The 25,166-nt window shown below is 42.4% G+C and overlaps 1 protein-coding gene across 2 annotated transcripts in view; it reads right to left on the bottom strand.

Annotated features, from left to right (window-relative positions):
• MYO9A (myosin IXA) overlaps positions 1-23,400 on the bottom strand; it is a 382,153-nt gene extending 358,753 nt beyond the window's left edge. The window contains exon 1 of one of the 2 annotated variants that reach the window (XM_019504515.1): positions 22,889-23,400. The gene's annotated coding sequence lies outside the window, so the exon portion shown is untranslated. The remainder of the gene's footprint in view (positions 1-22,888) is intronic. The other variant, XM_019504516.1, reaches the window with a different exon arrangement.
• Positions 23,401-25,166: the final 1,766 nt, after the last annotated feature.

Here is a 25,166-nt window from a genome sequence, read left to right as displayed (position 1 = left end):
TCCCTCCAGAAGTTCCCTGACTAGATCCTCCCTGACCCTTCGCCTAGGTGCACCTCACCTGGGGCCTGAGGGGGACCCAGTGGGAGGGGCTGATCTGGTCCCTGCTCAGGAAAATAGAGGCAAAGAAGTCATTAAATAAGTTAGGTTTGTCATCTGGTGTGACGACCACATTTTCTAGTGTGTCTTGCAGGGGCCCCATGTTACCCTGAACATTCTTTTTGCCCCCTATGTATTTAAAAAAGGACTTCTTGTTGTCCTTGATGCGGGAAGCTAGTCCCAGTTCCATCTCTGCCTTGGCCTTGCTGACTGCCCCCCTGCATCCCTGAGCAACTGCAGTATAATCCTCCCTGGTGATGGCCCCTCCCTTCCATTGCGTGTATGCCTCCCTTTTAGCTAAGAGACATCCTGGATGCTTTTGGTGAGCCATGGGGGCTTTTGTGCCCTCCTGCTGCCTTTGATCTGTGTTGGGATAACCTCCCTTTGGGCTTGGAGGATCATCTCCTTAAGGAGCAACCACTCTTCTTGGACACCTGGCTCCCCTCCCCTCCAGGACCTCAGTGCTTCCCCGACTATTCTCCTTAGCTCATTGAAGTCCGCCCTCCTGAAATCTAGGGCTGCTGCCTTGCTGCAGGCCTTTGCCACCTTTGTCTGGGAGGTGCTGGCAGCTCCTGCTGCTGCACACACCCTAGGCACGCATGGGGGGGGGCTCATGCCCCCAGATCTGTGTGGGGCGAGGCAGGCTGGGGCAAGTAGCTTGGCAGTGCCACCTCCCCGCTCCATTTGGGGGCCCAGCACCAAGCCCCCACAGGGCTGCACAGTGCCAAGACTGCCTGGGGGAAGGAGCTGCCCCAGCTGGGGTGCAAGCCCAGGCTGCAGCTGCTGAGGGGGGAGCAAACACCTGTGAGGAACCTGGGAATTTTGGGGAGCCACCCACCACTGTGGTGCAGCTCAGTCTGGTGCCCTGTCCCACCCAGGCAGTCCCTGCCCCTGACCCTACCCCAGCCTCACTCCCTCCCCCACCACTGGGGCCTCAACCTACCACCCCATGCTCCTTCCCCTACAACAAACTTACCAGGTAGACCCAACCGTTCTGGCAATCCCTGCCACGTAAAAATTAATTGTAAATACGCAAATCTAATACGTAAATTAGATTGTTTGTGGCAAAATTCTGAGAGCCAGTTCGCCAATTTGCAGCATAAAAAGGTTGGGAACCCTTACACTAAACCAAGATTCCAGTTTCAATAATTTAATGCTAGCCAAGAAATAACTATAAATCCCGTTAGTATTCCATGTATGCCCTTCTCTTTTAGGCTAGGGACAAACATTCAAAAAGCCTGAGCCTGAACTGATTCAATCTTTGCAGGTTCGTCTAACCTGCCTAGGCTGGATCTGTTTGTAACTGCACAGACATCACCTCTGGACTGAAAAAATGCGGGCACATGCTGGCACTGGCTCAGGCTAGAAGCTGGAGGACGCTAAAACAGCCCTCCCTTCCTGTTCCTTCCACAGAGCTGAGCTGAGGGGTGGGACATAGCCAGGCCCCAGAAGGATGTTTTGATTAGGGAGGGGTTACCCCACTCCTGACCAGCCCAGCAGCAAATTAACAACACAATGTTTATCAACCCTAACTCAATGCTTATCAGCCCATTTATAGAACAACTGAGGGACATTACCAGCTACATATCGATTCTGCCTTTGTCCCATCTACCATAGCATGGACCATAGCCAGCATGTGGTCTGCTAACTAATGCTGAGAGATGTCTGTGGAAGGCAGAGGGGACCAGGAAATCCCTGCTTAGCAGGGAGTGGTGAGGGGAGGGGGGAAGTAAAGGGAAACCAGGCAGACACCTGCAGTCTCTGCCACAGCTCCAGCCAGGGAGCAGAAGGGAGGAGCCAGCTCTGCTGTGGAGCAGAGCCCCGCCCAGCCCAGAGAGCATGCCAGGACGCTGAGGGAGTCTGGTTTAACTTAAACCAGGAAGAGGTCTGGGACAGACACTGCATAAACCAGTTTGACCCAAATCAAGTAAGTCTGATACTACATTCAACCAGGTTCATCTCGGACTAGTTTCAGCCATTTTCAAACCAGTTTGTGTGTTCTGTTACAGGTTTAAACCAGTTTCTGATCACTTAAACGGGTCTATGTGTAATGTCTGTCCCTAGCCTTAATGACTTTACATTGAGATAACAGCCTAGTAATGCTGACAGGTCACTCAGCTTTTGTGGTTAAAAAAAAAATCTGTGAATCTAAAGGCTGTGAAAGTAAAGGCTGATAACCCATGTAGGGGCCTAAATGGTTCCATATGACAGACTTGTTTTTTCAGTTTGGCTTTTGAGAAAGCTTTAAAAATGACATTAGCACAAACTGTATTAAGAGAATGTATTAAGATTGCAGAAGGCAAGCACTCAAACACTAGGAAATACCTGATTTAAGGTTCCTTATGCCATCCTACTTCAGCCCCTTTGTTTCTATATGTTGTTATATTCACAACATTTAATGACAGGCTCACATATTACTTTCCTCCATCAAACTCCCCTTCTTTCATGTACACCAGATGGATGGTGCTTGGGGAATGAAGCATAATTAGAGAGAATGAAACTACTGTCTGTAGAACTGGTGCCTTGCTGCAGAAGCTGGAAAAAAACATACTGAAAAAGAGGAAGCCTACTGAAGAAGAACTGGGTGTTGTGGCTAAGGCAATTGAATGTCATTGCAGTGGAGCTGGAATCTACCCAGACTCTCTCCTGTGAGATGCTAGGTCCTTTAAAAACTTTTCAAGAGATAGTCACTAATTGTGTGTTCCTTTCTTCTGGGTTCCCACTTGAAGCATGGGGGCCTGAAGAAATACTGAATCTTCACAAATTGCAAGTTGTGCTTTGAGCACATAAAAGCTATAAAAATACTAAGTACTCTGAAAAAAAATCAAGATCTAGTAATCTCCAACTGGACATATAAATTGGCAATTTGGTTTGACACTGCAGTTTTACAGACAGATGAAGAACTGAAGTAATATCACCATGTTATTTCACAAATCATTTACAAGAAATGCATTTAACATCCATACTATTCAAATAGTATGGTAACAAGCATCAGAAAAGCCTTTATAGGACAAAAAATGGTATTTAGGAAATGAGGCAAAGAACTAGAAACTAACTGAAAATAAAAGAAATAATAATGGATACTATCCACCTATTTGCATTACTTGCACAAATCCAAATTAAGATTCCACAGATATCACTGTTTATTGCGTTTCTTAGTTTCTAAATACTTGATTATGCCATTTAAAAAAGCCTGATATTAAGAAAACATTAATGTAATTACATTTATATATAATCTGATTACTTGTTAAGTATAGAAACCAAAATATAAAGATATAATTATGACATCTATTCAGTGTTTTCTAAGGTCATATTATTTAGCTGTGTGTGTTGCCTTAAAAATTGGAAACATATGTACTAATAAATTTTAGTCATCGTTTTTCATCCACAGCACAGCTTAGTACTGGGAAATAAAAAAGAAAATTAAGAGAACAAGTCTGGAAGGAAGCATACCAGCATATAATCTTCTTTCATGCTGGGAAGTCACATAATTATTTGAAAACTTGATATTCTAATATTCCATATGGTGATGACAAGTGATGTCCTGAGTTTGTGAGGACTGGCAGACGATATCTAGAACTAAGTGAAAAACAAACATTACAGATTTTCTAATAATTTTACAACTTGTAGAAGGAATAATGACTATTAATACTTTTTGAAAGATTAATTAAACCTATTCATATACACAAGGCAGTTTAAAAATAATTAACAGAGCAATTTTGAAGAAGTATAGGAATTGTAACAACTTGCAGTGTTCCAATGACCACTGTAGACCTCATTTAGGGGCAAGCAACCAAAGGACTCCAGCTACTTTGATATTCTGCAGCACTTCTCTGCCACTGCTTCCAAACCGAATCTCAGGAGCCAGAAAAAGAGCACCTGAAGTAGATGCTCTTCTCAATTAGAAAATGAAAGGGTGTGATCTTAAACTTGCACTCCAATTTTCCCCTTCTTCACTAGAATATGGGTGAGACCACAAGATGACTAAGACCAAAAGCAGTAAAAGATTTCACTAGAAAACAGCCTAGCCATTTGTACTTTAAGTAAAAAAAAAAAAATAAATAAAATAAAAACTATTCTCTTAAAGTTATATTTTTCCCCTTTCCTGAAATGCTATATTTTGAGTGCTCACCTGAAAGACTGGATTTCATACCAGGGTTAGAAAGAAACTCTTTTCTTTTTTTGGGGGGGGAGGGCGACAAATTATAAACAAATACATATTAACATAATGACTAAATATTTCAAGTCAATAACAATAAAATAATTAACCCACAGATGATTTTTTTAAATGTATTTAATATTCACGGTAATTATACAAATGCCAATTCAGAAGCGTCTCAGAGTGTGTTTCTTAAGATTTAGAAGTGAAAACTGCAACTAATGTTCCTGAAAGTTAAAGGTATCAGACCAATTCTGTTTCAATGTACTACTAACCTCCAAGCAGCCATTATTTCAGTTCCTAAGGCTATTTTCCCATCAACAAAGCAAGCAAAGAAGGCATCATAGCCTTGTTAAGTTCTCATGCCAAGGTTTGTCTAACACATGCACTATTCCTGGAACAATTTCACTCATTCTTATGGCCGGAAACTAAACTTTCAGTCTAACTGCACATTCATGAATAATATCTACATTAATATGACAAACATGAAAAACAACCTTACAAGCCAAGATTTTCAAAAATAACTAGCAATTTTTGGCTGCCTTTGTTTTTGAAGCACCCATCCCAAGGTAGCTTGAAGGGACCTATTTTTCAGGAAGCATGGACTATCACTCTGAATACCAGGCACCTTTTAAAGGCATATTAAAAAGCTGAATGCTAAGATACCCAGAATTCATGTGTTATTTTTAAACATCTAACCCAAAAATCAGTACTACTTTTTTTTTGTTTTATTAGACAGAAATGTCTATAAGATAAATCAATCCTATTCAATACGACAAGGCATTTTATCACAGGGGGAGGAAGGAGCAGTTTTCTTTTGATGCAATCAATGCCCTGATCTAAATTTTAAAAAGAAAGAAAAACTCTGGTTGTACCTTTGTAATTTACCTTTTGTTTTTTTGCAAAGATCACCATTATTGTAGATGCCAGACCACTGCATCTTATTCTGCTGGGCAACATAACACCACTACCTAACTTTAACTCTACCTATGGTACTTTAACTCATAAAACAGAGACCCCCTTAATGACATCCTTCTCTCTCAGTTCCAATTAAAGCATTTTTAGAATAAAACACTAATTTACAAGCCAGTTTACCTGCTGGTCCTCACGATAGGTTTATACGGGCATGGTTGTATTATAAGCACATAAGCAATGTTCTCAGAATGGTGCCTCCTTCACCAAACGAACTACGGTACAATTAAAATAAACCCAACATTTTAGAAGCTAAGCTCACCTAAAAAAGACCTAATCCCTAAATGAACTAATACAGGATTGGTGGGGTGCGGCAAGGCCACATCTTAGATAAAGAGACTCAAGGGCCTTGAAAGCTCCACCTGAAGAGCCATGAGCTGAAGTCTGACAGGTTCTAAAATATCTAGGAAACGATGAATTAGTTGCCAAGTCACTGCCTAGCATGACTCTTCTACATAAGCAGACTCCTTCTACTAAAAAAGCCAGGCCTCTAAGGGTTTTTCTAGTCAGGAAAATTAACAGGGAAAGCAGCTGCTGAACGGCTTGCATTCCCCTTGCAACCAGAAGTATGGATTCTTTTCTTCCCAGGAGATTAAGCAGAGGTGTAACAGAATGAACCGTCAGGAGAGAGGGAAGGAAAAACAAACATCACAAACTTGGCAAGAAACCCAATTTCCCAGGAAGCAGGCTTTAGCAAGTGTGAGCCAACCATAAGCGCTCTAGAAAGTGATGCAGCTTGTTTCTTGCTGGCAGTGGAAGAGGGAAGCCCTGCTTATTCCTGTTTTTTAGTATATAGCATATTGGGAGTAGAAGGAGGTTGGGCCTCAATAAAAAACAGATTCTTAGCTCAGCGGGAAGAGCAGCAGGACCAAAAGTGTCTTCTCAAAGCTGCAACCAGGCAAGGATGTATTGGAAAGAGGATCTTGGGGCAGGGGGGACCACCGGACTTGGGAGACTTTGGACAAATACCTGTAGGGAAATGGGTCCGAATGCAAGGGGATGATTCTACTGATGTACCAATTCCCTAACACATTTTAAAGAAGTGCTTTTGCTACCTTCTTTATTTGCCCCACACTTCTGGGATGGCCATCTTGACCCAACAATAAGGGCCTGATGAGGGCTGTTCCCTTTGCTGTGACTAAATGAGAGCCTTCACCACCCTGTCTTCTGCACTCTGAACAGCATGAAACACTGTCGGGTCCTCAATACGTGTCCAGAGAACAGAAAGGGGCAAAACAAATGGAAACAAGTAGGTACATCCCCATGAAAACTAGACTTCATCTGGGGGGGGGGGGGGGGAATCAAGTACTGTAGTATAAAAAGGGTCTTTGACATACAATTAGAATTACCCTACAGAGAAGACCCACAGTATTGGAAGCACAACAAGAATCTGTCTGGACATAGTTGGAGCACAAGAAAAACAACAAGAAACCAGTGTGGCTCCACAAGGAAGCTTTAAAATGCCTCAAATGCAAAAGGAAAGCCTACAGGCAATGGAAGAATGGGCAGGTCACCAAGGAAGTATACCAGGAAACGGCAAGAACCTACAAGGACAGACTCAGGAAGACAAAGATAAAGAACAAGCTGCATCTGGCAAAGGAAGTTAAGGATGACAAGAAGAGGTTCTATAACTGTGTTGGCCAGAAAAGAAGGACCAAGGAAACTAAGTCCTCTGTTAACATAACTAAATACAGGCAGTCCTCTGACTTACGACACAACTGGTTCCTGAAAGCTGCATCTTAAGTTGAAATATTGCAGCTCAGAACCAATTTTCTCAAAAGAAACAATGTTATAAATGGGGGATTGGTTCCTGAACCTATGCCCAATACCCTGTTTTCACCAAAAATACCCCAGAATTTTATACTCGATCAATTATAGATGAGTAATATAGCTACATTAATATATTTATATTGTAAATAATAATCATATTAATTTGGAAGGACTTCTTTGAGGCAACTTTGCTGGACTTTTCGAAGGGCTCTTGGCTGGACTGTTTGAAGGTTTCTTGGCTGGAGTCTTCTCAGGAGTCTTGGCTGCAGGATTTTCTGGAGTCTTGGCTGCTTTCTTAAAGAAAGTGTCCAAGGAAGTTTGGACAGATGTTCTCCAGGGAGATGGCTGATACAGCGAACTTGTTTGCTGGCATGGCACTGCATCGGATCAAGCATTGTAAATTGAAACTGGCATTGTAAAAGTTGAAACAGGGTGTTGTAAGTGCAAAACATTGTAACTCAAAACATTGCAAGTCAAGGACTGCCTGTATACAAAGAAGGGAGAACTACTAAACAGCTACTTTGCCTTGGTCTTCATAAAAAATTTAAACTGCCAGACACCTTATAGGGATTACTTGGATAAGGAAAGGGGCAAGCTAAATGAGGAGATAATGTAAGAGACAGTCAGAGAACTTTTGTTGGGTGTGAACGAAATCAAGTCAGCAAAGCCGGACAAACTTCATTTCAAGGTCCTGAAGAAAGTGGAGGAGGAGATCTCGGAGCCGCTGGCAAAGATCTTTATGAAGTTTTGGAAGATTTCCAGTTCTCTGGCACCTGGCCAAAGGGCGAACAAAGTGCCCCTCTTTAAAAATAAATAAATAAATAAATAAAAAGGCAGGGAGGAGGACCCAGGGAACTACAGAATGGCTAGACCTCAAAACCTGACAAGTTACTGGAGCATATCCTAAGGAAAGCAATTTGCATGACTTCTGACACGGTCCCACATGACCTTCTCATAAATGAATTGGAGAAATGTGGACTGGATAAAACTACTACAAGGTGGATATATAACCAGCTCAATAGCTGCAAGAAAAGGGTAATTATTAACGGATCCATGTCAGCATGGCAGGAAATTTTGAGTGGAGTCCCACAGGAATCGGTCCATAGCCCAGTGCTGTTCAATGTGTTTATTAATGATTCAAATGCTGGCACAGAAAGCTTCCTGAGCAAGTTTGCAGACGACATGAAATTGGGAAGAACTGTGAACAGCGGGAGGATGCGAGCACAATTCAGAAGGGTTTCAACAAGATTTCATAGATTTCATAGACATTAGGGCTGGAAGGGACCTTGGAAGATCGAACCCAGCCCCCCACCCAAAGGGCAGGAAGTCAGCTAGGGTCATAGGATCCCAGCAAGGTAAGTGCTTGCACTTTTATAAGCCTCTTAAACTGGTAGCACCTTCATAAGATGAACTTCATGACTTGAAACTCTGCATGACACCAAAAAGAGCTTTTATGATGAAAAGTTAAACAAAGTAGAAATAGCAGCTCATAGATAAAGCTGAATTCTCTGACACTCTCAAGAAGATGATGACCGGGAAACAGGGTCTAACAGAACAACAACTCTCAAGAGACATGACTCAGACACGAATAGGAAACGTATCAACTTCCCCAAGTCTAAATGAGTGAGAAAAGGATAATGAGCAGAAAACGAGGGGAAGTCCACCAGGAGCAGAACCAGAGCGACATGAGCAGTCTTTTACAATGAGGGGGGGCGGGAAATCCCAGCCTTAAGAGGAACTTGCATGACTATGAACTCTCAATTTACAGTCCAACTGGCTGAATAATATTATTAGCAAGCGCTTCCTGAAAAGGACAATCATTTGAACTAGTTGAAGCTGGAAGGCCTCTGGAGGGAGATTTTAAAAAGGCGGGGAAGCACAAATTGCCAAAATTTCTACACCATGTTCAGAAACCTCTATGTGAAGACCAAAACATACATGCTCCATCAGCTTTCTCTTTGACTGCTTTTCTCCTCCTTCTCACAGGGCCCGAGAAATGTGAAGAAGTCAGAGGAACACTGATAACAGTAGCCCCCCAACAGGCCTCAGTTCATAGTACTCACCTCCATGCTCCCCCACGAGCTGCATGATTTTAGAAAACCTTAGGCTCCAGGTGAACAAGTTTTCAGATACTGTATGTTTTAGCATGCTCTTCAAGACAACCAGTCCAAATCAAAATATGTTTACTTGGCTACAGATTATTCAAGATATATCTACCAAGTGTAACAGTTCTACACTAGGTAAACTCTAATTAATAGAACATTAAACTCTACTTTTCCCTGAACATGAACAAAGACTATGATGTTAAAAAAAAAAAAAAAGATTTTCCCAGTAAACACAACTACCAGGTGATGCTGATTATACCCATTTGTTCATTTATCCACTCTGCACAAATCTGAATTCATGATGCAGGATATTGGTGGCCACTGCCCCTGTACTTACAGGAATTTTCTCTGGCCATATGAAAAGCTGTGAATAATCATGTATTGTTAAAGGCAGAACACTGATCAGATGCTCAAATACATAAACTAAATTTAAAAGGCTGAGTGATGCTTTTCTCTTGTTTTGCTCTTCAGAGGTACAAATTTGTTGGATGTTTTTAAATGAGATATTACAAGTCTCACTCTCTGTTTCATCTTTTAAACTATTGAAATTTCAAATACAAAGAAACACCCTTTTCACTCTCTAGTCCCCATTTTTGTGTAGCACTATTAAACCAGTTATATTGCAACCCACAAATGGCTGCATTTCCAGTGGCAGAAAAATGATCCCTTAGTATAAATAATAAAGTGCCTTACAAATGTTTGTCCTATATCACATTTAAAAAGTGATCTAAATGACCCATGTTGTTTTATTTCTTCCAATAATTATTTGATTAAAATCAGAAGATGAAAAAAATATACCAGCCATGAATACTGAATTATCTGCATATGTGAATTAATGAATCATAATTTACAAACGTGAAACAATGACCAGTCACAACAAAACTTTCAAATAATACTTATACAATTCCATTACGGCTCCTGTGAAGAAACCACCACATTAATGTGGTCCTAATTATGTCAGCAGAACACCCAACTCAGAATTAATTTTAACTTAATCCATGCCATATTCTTCTTCTGCTTGATTTTAATTGTTTCAGTCATTTCAAAGAAAGGTATTGCACCCATATAAGCTTTGATTTATTAAAAGATTTACAAACTTTTTAAAAAATGCATGCAGTTATTCTCCTTATGGTGAAATCTACAGAACCAAAAACACTAAGCAAGCTGTCACCTCCAGCAGAAGATGACTAACCCATAGCACATACACCTGTGGAGCCAAGGGGCTTTAGCAACATTTCAGCACCAATAGCACTGCAGAGGGGAACAGTGACTGTGACTGCCAGTGGCAGCACAAGGCCAGGCTGGAAGCAGCCCGCACTCAGAGATAAGTTTGTTTAAAGCAGTTCCCCACTGCAAAAATATAACAACCAGAAACATGGAAGACGGGGCTGAATCTTAAATCTCTCCCCTCACCTCCAGAGCTTCAGCACTTCACTTACTATGGATTCACACCAAGAACACGCTCCTAAAAGGAAGCAACTAAACTCTTGCCATCAAATACTGAACAGTGGTCCCTCAAATACTAGGCTGAGGTGCCATAAGTGGTGCTCACCTTTTATAGAATTGTTCAGTGGTTAGAGCATTCATCCCAGACATTGGAAATGCAGATTTAGGTCCACCTTCTGCTTGACGGGGGTTTAAAACCAAATCTCTCCAGAGAGGTAACAGGGCTCCATTCATCAGTCTAGACACTACTCCAGGATGGGGACCCTCTGTGCTCCTCCTTTGGAAGCTGTTACATTTCACAAAAGAATTTTCTGTGCCAACAAGGAGAAGCATGAGTCTTCAGCCTAATGGTTAGGATAGCAACACTTGAGAGAGTGTGTGGCAGGGCACTTTTGGGTGCCTGCCACTTTAAGGCTAGGAGCAAGCAGCCAGCAGGTGCAGGCCAGGCCTGATGAAGCAGCCATTTTAGATCTAGGTCTGCAGGGTTGCAGCAGCAGAATGCTGTTGGCAACTGCAAGAACAAAACCTGGCTGAGTTGCTGCTCAGAACATCCCTGGAGGTAAGGGCAGGAGCTATGAGGATGATAGGAGGCTCCTGGTCCTGGGTATGACTGAAAACTGCACCCTGCTGAGGAAGGATATTCTTAGGGGTCATGATTGACCACAAGATGAATACGAGCCACCAATGTGATGCTGCAGCCAGCAAAACAAGCAAAACTCTGGCTTTCATCCACAGATGATTCTCTAGCAAATCCCAGGATGTCATTCTCCCGCTGTACTCAGCCTTGGTGAAGCCGCAGCTGGAGTACTACATCCAATTCTGGGCTCCACAATTTTAAAAGGATGTGGAGAAGCTTGAGAGAGTCCAGAGGAGAGCCATGAGCATGATCAGAGGGGAGGAAAACAGACCTTATGACGACAGGGTGAGAGCTATGGGACTCTTCAGCCTGGAAAAGCGCAGGCTCAGGGGGGGACCTGGTGGCTGCCTATAAGTTTATCAGGGGTGTACATCAAGATCTGGGGAAGTGCCTGTTCACCAGAGCACCCAAAGGGATGACAAGGTCAAATGGTCACAAATTCCTCCAAGACCGTTTCAGGCTGGACATAAGAACTTCTTTACTGTCCAAGCCCCCAAGGCCTGGACAGTATGCCACCAGTGGTGGTGCAAGTACATACTCTGGACTCCTTCAAGAGTCAATTGGATGTTTATATTGCTGGGATCCTGTGACCCAGCTGACTTCCTCCCCCTGGGGCAGGGGGCTGGACTCAATGATCTTCCGAGGTCCCTTCCAGCCCTAATATCTATGAAATCTATGAAATACCCATGGTGGGGGAGCTCCCCAGAAATGCCAGACCAGTTACCTCCCCAGTGAAAGGCAGGAAGGGGCGCCTTAAAACCCTAGCCTCCACATCCTAGTGGGTAACCCAGACTTAGAGACAGGCATGGGCCAGGCACTTCCCTCAGACACCTGAGACCCACAGGGGTGTGAGACCTCTGAGACCCCAGGGAGAGGGCAGTAGTATGGCCCAGAGAGAGGGCAGAAGAGTGGCCCCAAAGTAAGGGCAGTAATCCATGGTGGGTCCGCACAGAGTAGGAGGCGTCGTTTTGACGTGAAGGACTACTCATAAGCAAGGTGTAGAGTAGGACTGAAGGCCAGTCTGAAAGGCTGTACCAGGGGGTGTGTTGAGTAGGGCTGAAGGGCAGCACACAGGCCAACCCCCATGAGTATGTGAATGTGGAAAGTTGCCCAGTGAGGGGCTACTGGCAGAATCAGCCCAGTGTTAAGCACAAGGACTATGCCAACTAGAGTAGGGGAGCATGAGCAGCCCCAGCACAAGAGTAGTCGAGCCTAATGCCCCAAGGGTGTCGCTCAAGGGAGCAGGGCAGGTTGGGAGTGGCCCAGTGAGGGGCAGCATACAAGAGGCCCTGTGAGAGAGGGCGGAGTGGAAGAGCCCCCAGCGAGAGGGGGATGATATGAATTTGGCCCTGAAAGGGGCAGTGTGTGAGAGTCCCAACAGTGGACCAAGTCTGGCCTGCCCTGAAGCTGGGGTGCAATAATAAAACTGGATGCCATCTGCGAGGCACGGGACATGGTGTAGGGACGGTACAGAGTGGTGTACAATGGCCCCTGGTATCCAGGCATTAAAATGGATAGCCTCCCACATCTTACACCAGTTTTCGGAACAGCAAGTCATGGCAGACAAGACTGGGCAGACTGCCCTACTTAGACAGATGGGTGGGCCAACACGAGACCCAGCCCCAAGATGGCCCCCTGTCACAGAGTAGAACCCAGGACTTCCCCTTCCCCTCAGAAGGGTGCCTATATGTTTCATATATAGTCATTGGCTAAAACTGTTGAAACACTAGATTATTATCAATTCTTTCTTGAACACTGTGGCATTTATACCTTCACAAAAATTATAGAAGCTAAAGAAACACATTTCTGTTTAATAGCCTCATGACAGGACTCCAAGACATTTCCTGTACTAATATAACATGATGCCTCCATTACGCTACTTAAATATGCCTCTAAATATGTGTAACAATCAGCAGAGGTTCCTTCCAGTCACTTAAGATAAGGCATTAAATGACTCCAAACTAAATACCATCCAGTCCTTCGTCACTGCAATTGAAGACTAAGGAATGCAATATCCAAGACAACATTCATGCCCTGAGCACCACAACAACATGGATTTATTAAAGCAAAATGGATGCATTTAACCAACCTCCTAAACCACAAACAACTATAGTAGCTAGATCAGTAACCTATGGTTATTTGTAGCACTGTTGGTAGCTCTTCTTTTGGCTAAAAAAGGCACCAGGCAATATCTTGACAATTACATAATGGTTCACCTAGGAACATACAGATACATTTTGAAATAGATGTGTATACATACACATTATGCTGACAGAAAACAGGCTGTATCTACACTGGCAGCCAACTCATCTAATTGAAGAATACCTGCGAAAAAAACATTTTGACAGTCATCATAAAGATCTGCAAATTAAGATACTAGACTCTTGTCTCAGCATGTCATAACCATATTCATGCGATAGAGAGTGAAATCAGAATAATAAAAAGAAAAGATTCTTAGATCTAGAACTAGAAGCCTCTTGTACACACAGATGGACTGCTATGCCTGTGTAAGACCACCAAATAGGACAAACAGAAAAGCACACCAATACACAATAGATGTGGTTCACCAGGGACTTACCTGCTCTCTAACTTCAAATGGCTAACACATTTAAACAGGAAGTTCTTTCCTAAATACTCAGATGCCTTTAACTAAAGCCTGGTGAAAGCTCTCATCCCCATTCTCCAGAAGAAAGATAAGACTAGTATTACCAATACTTCGTAAAGAAAAGATATATATGAAATAAATGAGCCCATACTCTTTATATTAGAGCATGTACTACATACAGAAAGGATTTTTTTCACCCAGTATGGTAGCTCATTTAAAACTTTCATTAAAAGAATTTCAAAAGAAATGCCAGGGAATGCCTTTGGGCAACAGTGATCATTACAAAACAAATTTCTCAATATGGGCGAGGCATGACATTTTCTTTAACTATGATAAACATGTTTTATGCATTGTCAAAATACCATATTTACTTGATTCTAAGATGAGATTTCCCCCCATTTAACAGGGGTCCTTGTCTTAGAATAGAGTACAAGAGCAGGAGGAAGGGGGGAGGTGGCAAATGGCTGGGGCTCCAGCCCCTACCTGGGGTCAGGGCAGTAGCTGCACCTGCTGCCTGCCCCTTTTGCTGCCTCTGCACCCCACCATTTCCTCACTGCAGCCTCTTCCCCACCCCCACATCTCTCCCTGCCTGCAGCCTCTGTTCATCTGTCTGTCCCTCCTGCTTTCTTTTGCTCTGCACCAGCAGGGTCTGCCAGTGTTGCAGCATGGGACACTGAACATGGCCCCAGCCTAGCTCTGTAGTAATGGCATGCAGTCTGTATGGCTGGGCTGCACTGGGCTGGGGCTGTGCTCAGTGCCCCAGGCTAGAACAGGGACAGAGCCTGTTATCACAGAGAAGCAGGTGGGGAGGGGAGGGGAGGGGGGTGGCAAAGCCTGGTCAGGAGACAGAAAGGGGGAGCAGCGGAGGAAAGTGTGGCAAAGTTGCAGGGGGTCAAGCGCAAGCAGGAGGCAAGCTTCCTACTACAATGACCCTCCAATAATTTGATTCTATAATGGAAAGTTATAACAAAGTGATAAATGTTACATCTAATTATTGGGAGGGTTGTCTTACATTCGGGGTCATCTTAGATCCGAGAAAATGTGGTGGGTGTTTCTTTTGTGGCTCTTGCACTTCTTGATAAAGTATAAGTTCTGCTATTAAAAGTCAAGCATCAATCAGACAGACCACTCTGTGCTATCTGAGCTTTCATTTATGTTAATAAAAATCAATGGCACCATTGACTATTTATTTTAGGTGTACTTGAGACGAAAGCTGTAGCATACTTTTCAAAGCTGACCTCACTGCTTCCGCTTAATAAAAGACTGATAATTTAAGGATGCAGTCATGCTCACATTAACAGAAATGTATACATTTCAGGCAGGAAGATGAAAGACTACACCTCAAGAAAAATAAAAACATACATGATAATTAGGCCTGTGCAAATAGGGGAGCATTCGATTTGGATTTGAAGGGCAATGGATTCGATTTGGCAATTCAAATCACTGTCCCCATTCGATCTGACCAAACCAGAATCAGAGATTCAGTGCCAATTTGGAGATCTGGATTGGCCAGGGAGAGGCAGGCACAGCAGGGCAGCTGCAGGTTCTCCTGTGGCTCCTCTGACTTTTCCTGCCTCTCCCCAGGCAGGGGAAGCTGCAGGACAAGCCCCCACGGCTGCCCTGCCCAGCCCCATCCTCTGCCTGGCCCCAGCCTCCTGGCACTTAAAATAATAAAAGCCCCACACTCACCAGCTGTAGCAGGGGATGTAGGGGCTCTAAGGCCACAATCTCCCCCTAACACCCAACCCCACCCCCGACAGCTGCCCTGCCTGGCCCCAGCATTCTGTCAATTAAAAAAGAAAAAAAGAAAGCCCCACACTCACCGGTTTTGGCTGCAGTAACTGGGGCCTCTGGGCACTCGTGCCAGAACCCCCACCATGCACTGTGGAGATCGCCCTTCACCCTCACTTGGTACCCATGCTACAGCTGCCCCATTGCACGGGTGCAGTGCAGCTCAGGAGGGCACTGCACACTGTTTGGGAGCTAGGGCGGCTCCATGCATCAGCCGGAGCCAGGCACCGCTCAGCCCCTGGCAGCACCAGCTCCCAGACAGCGCGTGGCACCCTGCTGAGCCATGCTGCACCCATGCCATGCGACAGCTGCTGCACAGGTGCCAGGCAGGGTGGGGGGGCAATCCCCACTACCCCCCGCTGCATGGGGGGGCTCTGCCACAAGCCCTCAGAGGCCCTAATCTCCGCTGCCAGAGCCAGTGAGTGCAGGGCTTTTTTTTTTTTTTTTTAAATTGCCGGGAGGCTGGGCCAGGCAGGGCAGCCATTGGGGGCAGGGCTAGACAGGGGTGGAGGGGAGAAGATCGGGGAGCAGGGGATGCATGGGGGGGCTCTGCCACGTGGCTGCTACCATCAGTGAGTGTGTGGGGAGGGGTTGTTTTGTTTTTTTTATTCCCAGACTGCTGGGGCCAGGTGGGGGGGGCTCTGCTAGGGGGCCCCACAACCCCTGCTGCAGCCATTTAGTGCAGGGGGGAGGGGGTCTTTTGCTTTTTTAAGTACTGGGACTAGGCTGGGACTGAGCAGGGGATGCGGCAGGGCAGGAAAGGGCAGGGCAGCCATGGGGGCTTTTTCCACGGTTCCCCAACCGGGGGAGAAGCAGGCATAGCTGGAGGAGCCGTGGGAGAACCTGCAGCTGCCCAGCTGTGCCTGCCTCTCCCCAGCCAATCCGAATCTTTTCCAAATCAATTTAGAAGCTTCAGATTCGATTTGGACCTTATAATGGGTCTCCCAATTTGATTTGGATTCAGAGATTTGGCTGCCGAATCCGGCCAAATCTCCTCCAAATTCAATTGGTGACCAAAGCTTTGCACAGCCATAATGATAATACAGAAAACTGTCATTTTCAAAGTGACCACAAGTAAAACACAACAATAGGAATATCAGTGGCTGCCAGGGAGCAGCAACTGCAAGTTTTTAGACTGCTAGGACCTCTGTGGGCCAGATGGCATGGCTCAGCAGGCCTGGGGTTTGAGCATGCCAGATAAAAACTGTTTCTTCTACCAAAGGTAGTCTCAGTTATTTTTCAGTCCCCTAACCTGTGTAAAACATGGGGATTTAACCAATTTTTTAAAAATGTACTATGCTCTTTGGAAATGTATGTCGCACTAGGACAATTACTCCATTTTCCTTATTACGGATTTGCCAATATATGCTTTTTAATCTACACCTTCAAAGGAGATTTTGGTTTTACCTTGTAAATTGCCTTTCAGAGATTGAAGCAGACTTCCCAGCAGTACTCTTCATTATATTATGGCACCAGCATCTGCCTTATAATTGATTTAGGATTTCAACCCAGCTTTTCCTCTTAATATTCCCAGAGGAACTTTCCTAAGCCTGACAGTTTACTAGGTTTTAGACCAAGATTCATCTTTCTTTGAAGAGTCTATCAATCTGGAACCAGGAAGTAATACTCCAAGTAAACACTGGGTTGACAGAAGAAGTGAGATTTGGGAGATGAGCTGCCTTTCTTGGATAACAGCTACCTAAGTGCTGTGTCCAGAGAGCCAGATCCCCTGATGTGCATGAAGTAATTATCAGATAAATAGAAGCAGACTTTTCTAGCCACACCTTTAAGATCATAGAAGAGTATAGCTGGAAGGAACCTCCAGAAGTCATCTAGTTTTAAAGCCTACGAAAGCAGGATCACCTCTGTCTAAATTATCCTAGACAACTTTGTGTCTCGCCTGTTAAAAACTTCAGGAGCAACCCTCATATACAAACTACCAGGCATAATACCTGAAACATCAAAAATCTCCTTTAACTTGCCACAAGTGAAGCAGGGGGATGAGGGTACTGTCAATATCTTGCCATCATGAGGACAGGAAAAAGACAAAACTCCCCATAATCCCTGCCAATATGACCATATGAAATTCCTTCCTGGTTCCAAATTTGGTGGTCTGACCATGAGGACCCTTTAGCCAGGAAGCTAGCAGGACCATTACCACACCCAAACTGGCAGCGGCCAACAGCCAACACTTCTGAAGAAGGCAAAAAAAAACCTCAAGATGCTAGTAGCAAACTTAAGGGAAAAATTCCTTCCTGGCCTCACACAGGGTGCCTATACACATGCAGCGAGGCTGCTCTGATGTGCTATACTTACAGACTCAATTAATCAAGTCTGCTGGAGCGTGGTAATTACTGTGCTCCAGCAGACTCTAATGTCATATGTATTGGCATCCCCACACTGAAAAGGGCAGCGGGGCACTTTAACTAAAGCTAGTTTGATGGGCTTTAGTTAAAGTATCCCCGCCACCATTTTTCAGCGCAGAAATGCTGATACATATGACACTCCAGGCACTTTAATTAAATCCCTCCCCCCACTGCTGGAGCATGCATATAAATCCCTATAGTGACCACATTTAGATTAGGAAAAAGGCTGAGGTAGCAGAATATAGCCCTTTTCTAGGTTTTATGATATCTGCACTATGGCACTAGATGCCTAGGCATCTTTGTGGAAGGTGGGAGACAATGAAAAGGCCTGATCACTATGTAACTCCTTGCCTATAGAAAGTGGAGACAATCTACAACAGAATTCAAGTACAACACAGTAGCTCCTGCTACATGCTTCACATTATGCACTTAACTAGTTAATCGCACAATAAATTTAGACTGGCCTCACATGCAAAGTAACCATCACATTATAAAAATGTTATCTAGCTATAAAGAGTGCCAACCATCTATCTATAAAAGTAGTGCTTGAAAATGTTTAACAACCCTATAGCTGGTTTCTACCCAGCTTTAATCTGAACATGTAGCAGGGCCCATTGTCTAAGTACTGTACCAGTTTAAAACCTAGCCTAGTCATTTTAAAAATGAAAAACAATTGAGGGTACGCATAAGCACAATGGCATGATACTTTCTATTTTCCAAATCTAACACAATACTTACTAAAATCTGCAGCAAATACATTTTTGCCACATTAATTCCTCTCAGACACTTCAGCATTGTCTCTTGATAAAGTGTTCCATTAGAATACAACAGTCCCATTTATGATGTGAACAAATGGCCAAAATATGTGACATTTAAAGCTATACCAGCAAGAACAACTTATTAGTCATTTTGGTTTACTAAGAACTTAGAGAATTGTGTATATTCAGGAATACATACAAAAGCTGAAATTCCACTAGGAAATTTGGGTGATAACAACCCTTAAAAGTGATAAAATGGTTAGTGACATAAGCAGCGTCACCAGAACACTCAATGGACCTGTTCATTCCTGCTTTCAGTGTGATATTTGCTTGCTGGCTGAATTTGGTTCTAGTATGTACATTACTTGAACACCTTTCTTTAAAATACAAAAATGTATTTACACAGCATCTCTCTACTCTTTGTTGCTACTCCAACTAAACTTACTTGCTCCAATTTAAAAACTTATTCTGCACTGCTTTCCAACACAGCTTTGAGTTGACACAGTGTTAGCTTCCATGACATACGGTATATCTGAACTTGATTCTAAACCTGGAGATAACACAGAATGAAAACATGGCAGAGCAACAGCCTAGTAACTGGCTGGAAATATGCATCCATATGGGAAAGAATGGGTATGATTTCAAGGTGATTAAGAAGAATGGACGTTTAGGCTATTACCCTGTGTGTGATGGTTGAGGCAGGCAATTACAAGAAGATAAAAAAGCACGATGCTGCAGTTAATGGCAGTTGAATACCATGCTAAATTTGTGCCATTTTACCCCTGCTTCTGAATCAGAGCTCCTGTGAGATACTGTCAATCACAAACCAGCTTTAAAAAAAAAAGAGCCACACTTTCTGGGTACAAAATTTGAAACATCAGCGGATCAGAAGCACTTAGCATTCACTACCAAAGTCGGTGGGAACTCTGTTCCAAGTACCATAAAACAGTAAGTATACTGAAAAATCAGGCACCATGGTGTCCCAACTTAGATACCTCAAAGCAGTCAACACTTCTGACAATTTAGCATTTGTCTTTGTACTTTTGAGTTCGCCTACATAAAACAGAGGACCCCATCACCATACAAAGGCATTCTGAAAATGAATGCATTTGTTTTTGAAAAACTAAACTACAAGGGTAATGGTAGAGGAAAATGCTATCGGGGGGGGGGGGGGGGAAATCTGTATTCCGTGCAGGGTTTGAACAAGCAAGGCAAAATGAAATACTGAAAAGCAGCTGAGTGACGACTTTCCATCTCGGGCACAAAATCTGGCAAAGTTTCTGTGGCCAAAAAAGTATGCAGTCACGCCATTCAAGACTGTATCAAATAATCTGTGCCCAGAGGGCTGAAGTAAATTTGCATGGTCACCCTCTGACTTTATCAAGCACTGGACCTTACAAACTTGAATATTCTTTTAACGTAGTTTTTTTTTTCCTTTTTTTAAATACGAGTGTAATGGATATTTATCTTTGTGTCCCACTCCAATCCAGACTTAAATAAATATTCAAACTGAAGTGGAAGAGGGGGTCCGTGTATAAAAAGTGAACAATTGAGACCTCTGATTAAGCTTTAAAAAATGACATAATGATAGCTAACCAAACTGAGTCCTGTGAATGACTCCATTCTTCCTGCTGATGACTTCAACTTAGATAATGGTGGACGCTATTGATATTTACAATTTTCATGTTAAAGACACCTCTATATTCTTTTCTCTTATTCTCATCTCCAGTGGAAGTAAATAAAGCTGTTAAAACTGCACAGTATTTCAGAAAAAACTAACTCAGTGATAAAATTAGTAATCTAGAAAGTGTTCTCTCACTCTATTATATCTTATGAAATGCATTTCAATGGTCATTTTATTTTTAGAATTGCGGGCAGCAGACAAAAAAACCCAATGTACTACCTAAGTATTTTGAAAAAAGCCTTAAACATTTAGGGCTCCTATATACATGCAGGGTGCTGGCTCCCACGTACTAGAAATCCAGTGCATTGGAGCAGACTCAATTAATTGAGTCTGCTGCAGCACGGAAATAAACGCGCTCCAGGAGACTCTGGCGTCATGTGGGTCAGTGTCCCTGTGCCGAAAATGGGGGTGGGGCGCTTTGAACTAAAGCTCGTTCAATGAGCTTTAGCTCAAAGCGCCCCACTGCCATTTTTCAGTGTAGAGGACGCTGATTGATACATGTGACACTCAGGCATTTTTTAAAAGCACTCGCTAATCAAGCGCCCCCCCCCACCATGTGTAAAAATGCCCATAATGCTATCCTTGTAATACTGGCATTGTACCATGTATAAAAGTCAATGAAGTATTGACTTAACTGAACCTTAATTTTCCTTATTTCTAACTAACTGAATTGCTACTGATAAATAACATAGCATCTGCCTTCTCATAATATAGTGCATTTCTCAATCATCTTCCAAGTGAAGGTGGTCTCACAAAGGGCATGTTCTCCATTGCTTTGTTCCAGAAACTTTCAAAACCACCCTTGACAATTCCTGTGCTTAATCTCTTTAGCTCAGATAAGCACACATTTAATCAAAATGGATTGGTTAAAGTTAAAGTGCTTTGAACCTTAAGAGCATCTGTAAATACCTTGCTGAATCGGGGCCTTCAAAAAGTCGTTTAAAAACAAAAAAGCAAACGAAAAACAGCTACCAGGTAAATATTGTACTTGGGCAGACCAGTGCCTCCAAATATCACAGGACCTCGGCCTGAGGATGGGAAAGAACATAGCAGGCGTTCTGCAAGAGACGGCAAAAAGTAATCTGTTTTAGAGCTCAGAATCATGGGAGATATGGTACCTCTGTTCTACCTAGCTCAACAACTCTGGAGAACAAAGGTAAGGGGAATAAATCCATCCCTACTTTCTGATTCAGCCCTACAGATCCAGTGGAAAATGAAATAATTCTGACTATTGATAAACTGGGTGGAAAGTTGAGTGGATGAAGTATGGTACTGTACTATTTGCCTGTAAATATCATTGCTTCTTTAAATGTTGTCTAAGATCAAGTATTGAATTAGTAAAATGAAAACTATAGGTTTTTGGAGACCAAAGATTTACAAAAGTGAAATGTGCTGATGCAAGACAGCTAAGGATAATTATTTAATTACTTTATAAAAGCACTTAAAGGCAGGTAGAAGTAAGGACTGCTTTCTACAAACCGTGTATTTTTATACAAAAGATATGTATAGAATAGGTTTTTATTTGTTCTAACTTCCCCATCATAACCAGTGTCTTCGCATTAATCTCTTTACTTGTGAAAATTCTACATATAAAGACACCACTGCATAGGCATTCAACTTCGAAACAGAGAGACAAACTACAGAACTGCTTGACTTAGTCTGTAATGCAGTCCACAAGTAACTCATGATAATCAATAACGCAACTAATCAGGCAACACTACAACTGACAAAACCAATGTTACAGTTCTTTAGAACAATTACTACACAGAATTTACATGAAAAGATTAGAAAATATTTTCTATAAGTCAGGTCAGCTAATCTCATGATGGTTCCAAATGTTTCAGCAATCGTCTTAGCAGTAACTGACAAATTATGCAAAGGGACACAGCAGTATCTGGACCACATCAAACTTAAATGTGCATTTAGGCGATTGCTGGAAAACATTAAACAATTCCACTGCAAAGTAAGTTCATATTACATGAAGTTATGGATTATAACCAGCAATGACAAGGGTGACGTTCAAAGCTCTCTAAAGTTTCTTAACAGAACCTTTTTCCACAAATATTATCAGATCTCCAAAAAATATAAAATGTTAGCATTTCTACCTCTCAGGAGTCTATTGTATGAGGAAGCATATGATGCTCTCCCTGAAGTTCCAGCTCCTGATTACATCAATGCATGCAAATATCACCTTATTTAAAAAAGAAATTCCTAGCCTGAATTGCTTTGGAGAATAGTACGAACACACACACCCTGAAGACCACAGAAGCAAAAATAAATAATTTTTTTGCTTTAAATCATCATTTTTAAGGTAATTATGATTTTTACTCCTCATTCATTACTGCTGATCATTTGGGATTGGCAATACTGACAGTCTTTCTATGCGACTTTAAATGGCTTGCTCTTTGAAATATTTTTCTGCTATATTTGTCTTCCTGCTCTCTGAGTGCTATTAACATCTGACTCTTAATCAAATCATTAACAAGTTCATACACTTACAGTTCCCCAAACCTTCTGCATCTCATTCATTTCCCAGAGTCTTCGGTATTCAGCCAAATTCCCTTCAGGCTCATTACTGAAACTACTAATATTTTCCTCGTGGACTTGCAGATACTGATAACCTTTAGCGTGAAAAAGCTAGATCAGCAAACTCCAGCAGCAGTTCGGTATAAAGCATTTCTTCTTTTCAGCTTCCCTGCAAATGCGAGTTCCGAGCTGCGTCTCTGCTGCTATGACACATTTCATTTCCAGAAGACGCACCAACTCAGCTACAGCACAAACCGGCTTGTTTTAGAGTCCCTCAACTCTTTGTACAGATTTCGACATCTGCACATTACAATTGAAGGCAGCTCTCAATTAACTGTAAAATGAACATGCATTTTGTCCCACTCTCTCTGCCACTTTCTGCTCTCGCCTGCTTTCAGTGCAGTCTGAAATGGGAAGGCGAAACAATTGTTCCACAAAACAGTGTCAAAGAAAAGAATCTGAAAGTCAAATCAGCCCTCAGCAGCATGTTCCGCTAAATAACTGTGGTCTCGTCGGAAAGACGCAGCTGCTCAAGGCTGGAATCTCATTAAAAAGGAGAAGGAGATGACATCATTCACTATCCCTTTTTTCTACACAAGACCCTCCTACTTCACTGGAGCTCAATACTGTAAACCGTTCAATGTATTTCTATATAGCTGACAGTGTGCAACTAGAGTACGAATTACAGCAAATTGTTTCACAAAAAACAACAGATTGATGCTGTTACATTTTAGGGCATTAAGTGAATCGGAGCAGTCTCCTTTGCACTCACTAATGTAGGAAGAATTTTCTGCAAAAAAAATGTAGGCTATTTGTGTAGGCTTCTTGTTAAGCAACCTAACAAAGCCTTCACTTACCCACTTTTAATTTGCATATCTATTCTTTTTTTTTTTTTTTAAAGCACTTTTCCCAAATTACACATTTGCTGGTTAAAACTCTGGAGAAAAATGCATTTCACTGCTTTGGGATTATTGCTTATGTGAAAAACGTGGTTCTAAAGCCATTTCAGAGGTTCGGACGTCACAAATCCCACTTGGAAACATTCAAACTGAGTACACTTTTAATTTCAAAGCCCCACTTTTGTATACCTCCACATAATGAATGTAAAGAGAGGCAACATAAACAGTATCCTGCTTTCCACAACTCCATTCAGTCTATGAAAACAATTGTCGGTAACAACAAATGGCGCTTTCATCCTCTTAGATTATTTTGTTTTAGCAAGCCTTCCAATAAAACGCCCACTCTGCACCAACTCTCTCTCTTTTAGGAGGAACGTTCAAAATGTTTTATTTGCCACGGTCTCTTTTACACTTTACAGCATGCTAGATTTCACAACTAGCTAATTCCAGATTAAACTGATCAAATGTTGTCTTAACCTGTAGGTTACTAGAGTACAACAGTCCCGACAAAAAAAAAACCACCCAGACTGACAGACAATTGTTAGACTCCTTTTTTCGCCACTTTTGCTCTTACTAACTTTTAAAAGAACTTTTAGGGAAAGGAAAAATAGAAGATTCCTCCAAAATTAGTCTTATACAAATCCAAAGCAAGAATCAATATCTGCCTAGTTCAAATTCCACAAGTCATTTTCATTTTCTACAACAAACTGTAACTTACAATTCAACTATTAATACAACTATACTTTCAACTATAACTTACCATACAACTATACAACCTACAATTCTACAACTTACAACGGACGGCAACCTGGAGCTCGCTTTGAGGAGATTACAATCTGAATACAGATAACATAAAATGCATTGAGAAACAGAGTCGGACTATCTCCAGACTTCTCCAGCCCAGCAGGTTATACAGAAAGCATAACATTTAGAAATTAATGCCCACTTGAAGCACATTTGTGTTCTGAAAACTAACTTTGTATTGACAGTTTTCAAACAGGATTCTTTCTAAACTGAGCTGATGCAAATAGGAATCCCAGTTATTTTTAAAATTCCTTTCCAGAGTAGACGCCTAGTTTCGGATGCTAATTAATGTCTAAGGTCAGTGATTCTCAGCCAACGTGTCATGGCACTCCAGAGTGCCACAAGATCGTTTTAAGGGTGCTTTTATGGGTGCTGTGCAATACTCCTACACAATTCACAAGATAAACTCAGACTTCAAATAGGAATCCAAGTGTCAAAAAAGCATTCTGACCTATTGCATCTTTCTGATTTCTTTGCAATAGGCTCGATCTATGAGAGAAACAGAGAAAAACAGAGAGAGCGCAAAACAAAAAGAGAGAACGGGAGAG

Source organism: Gavialis gangeticus, unplaced genomic scaffold (assembly GCF_001723915.1).
Source record: "Gavialis gangeticus isolate Ggan-Ray unplaced genomic scaffold, GavGan_comp1, whole genome shotgun sequence".
Lineage (NCBI taxonomy): Eukaryota > Metazoa > Chordata > Crocodylia > Gavialidae > Gavialis > Gavialis gangeticus.
Note: the sequence above shows the minus strand (reverse complement) of the source record. Positions and strands in the feature narration are given on the sequence as shown.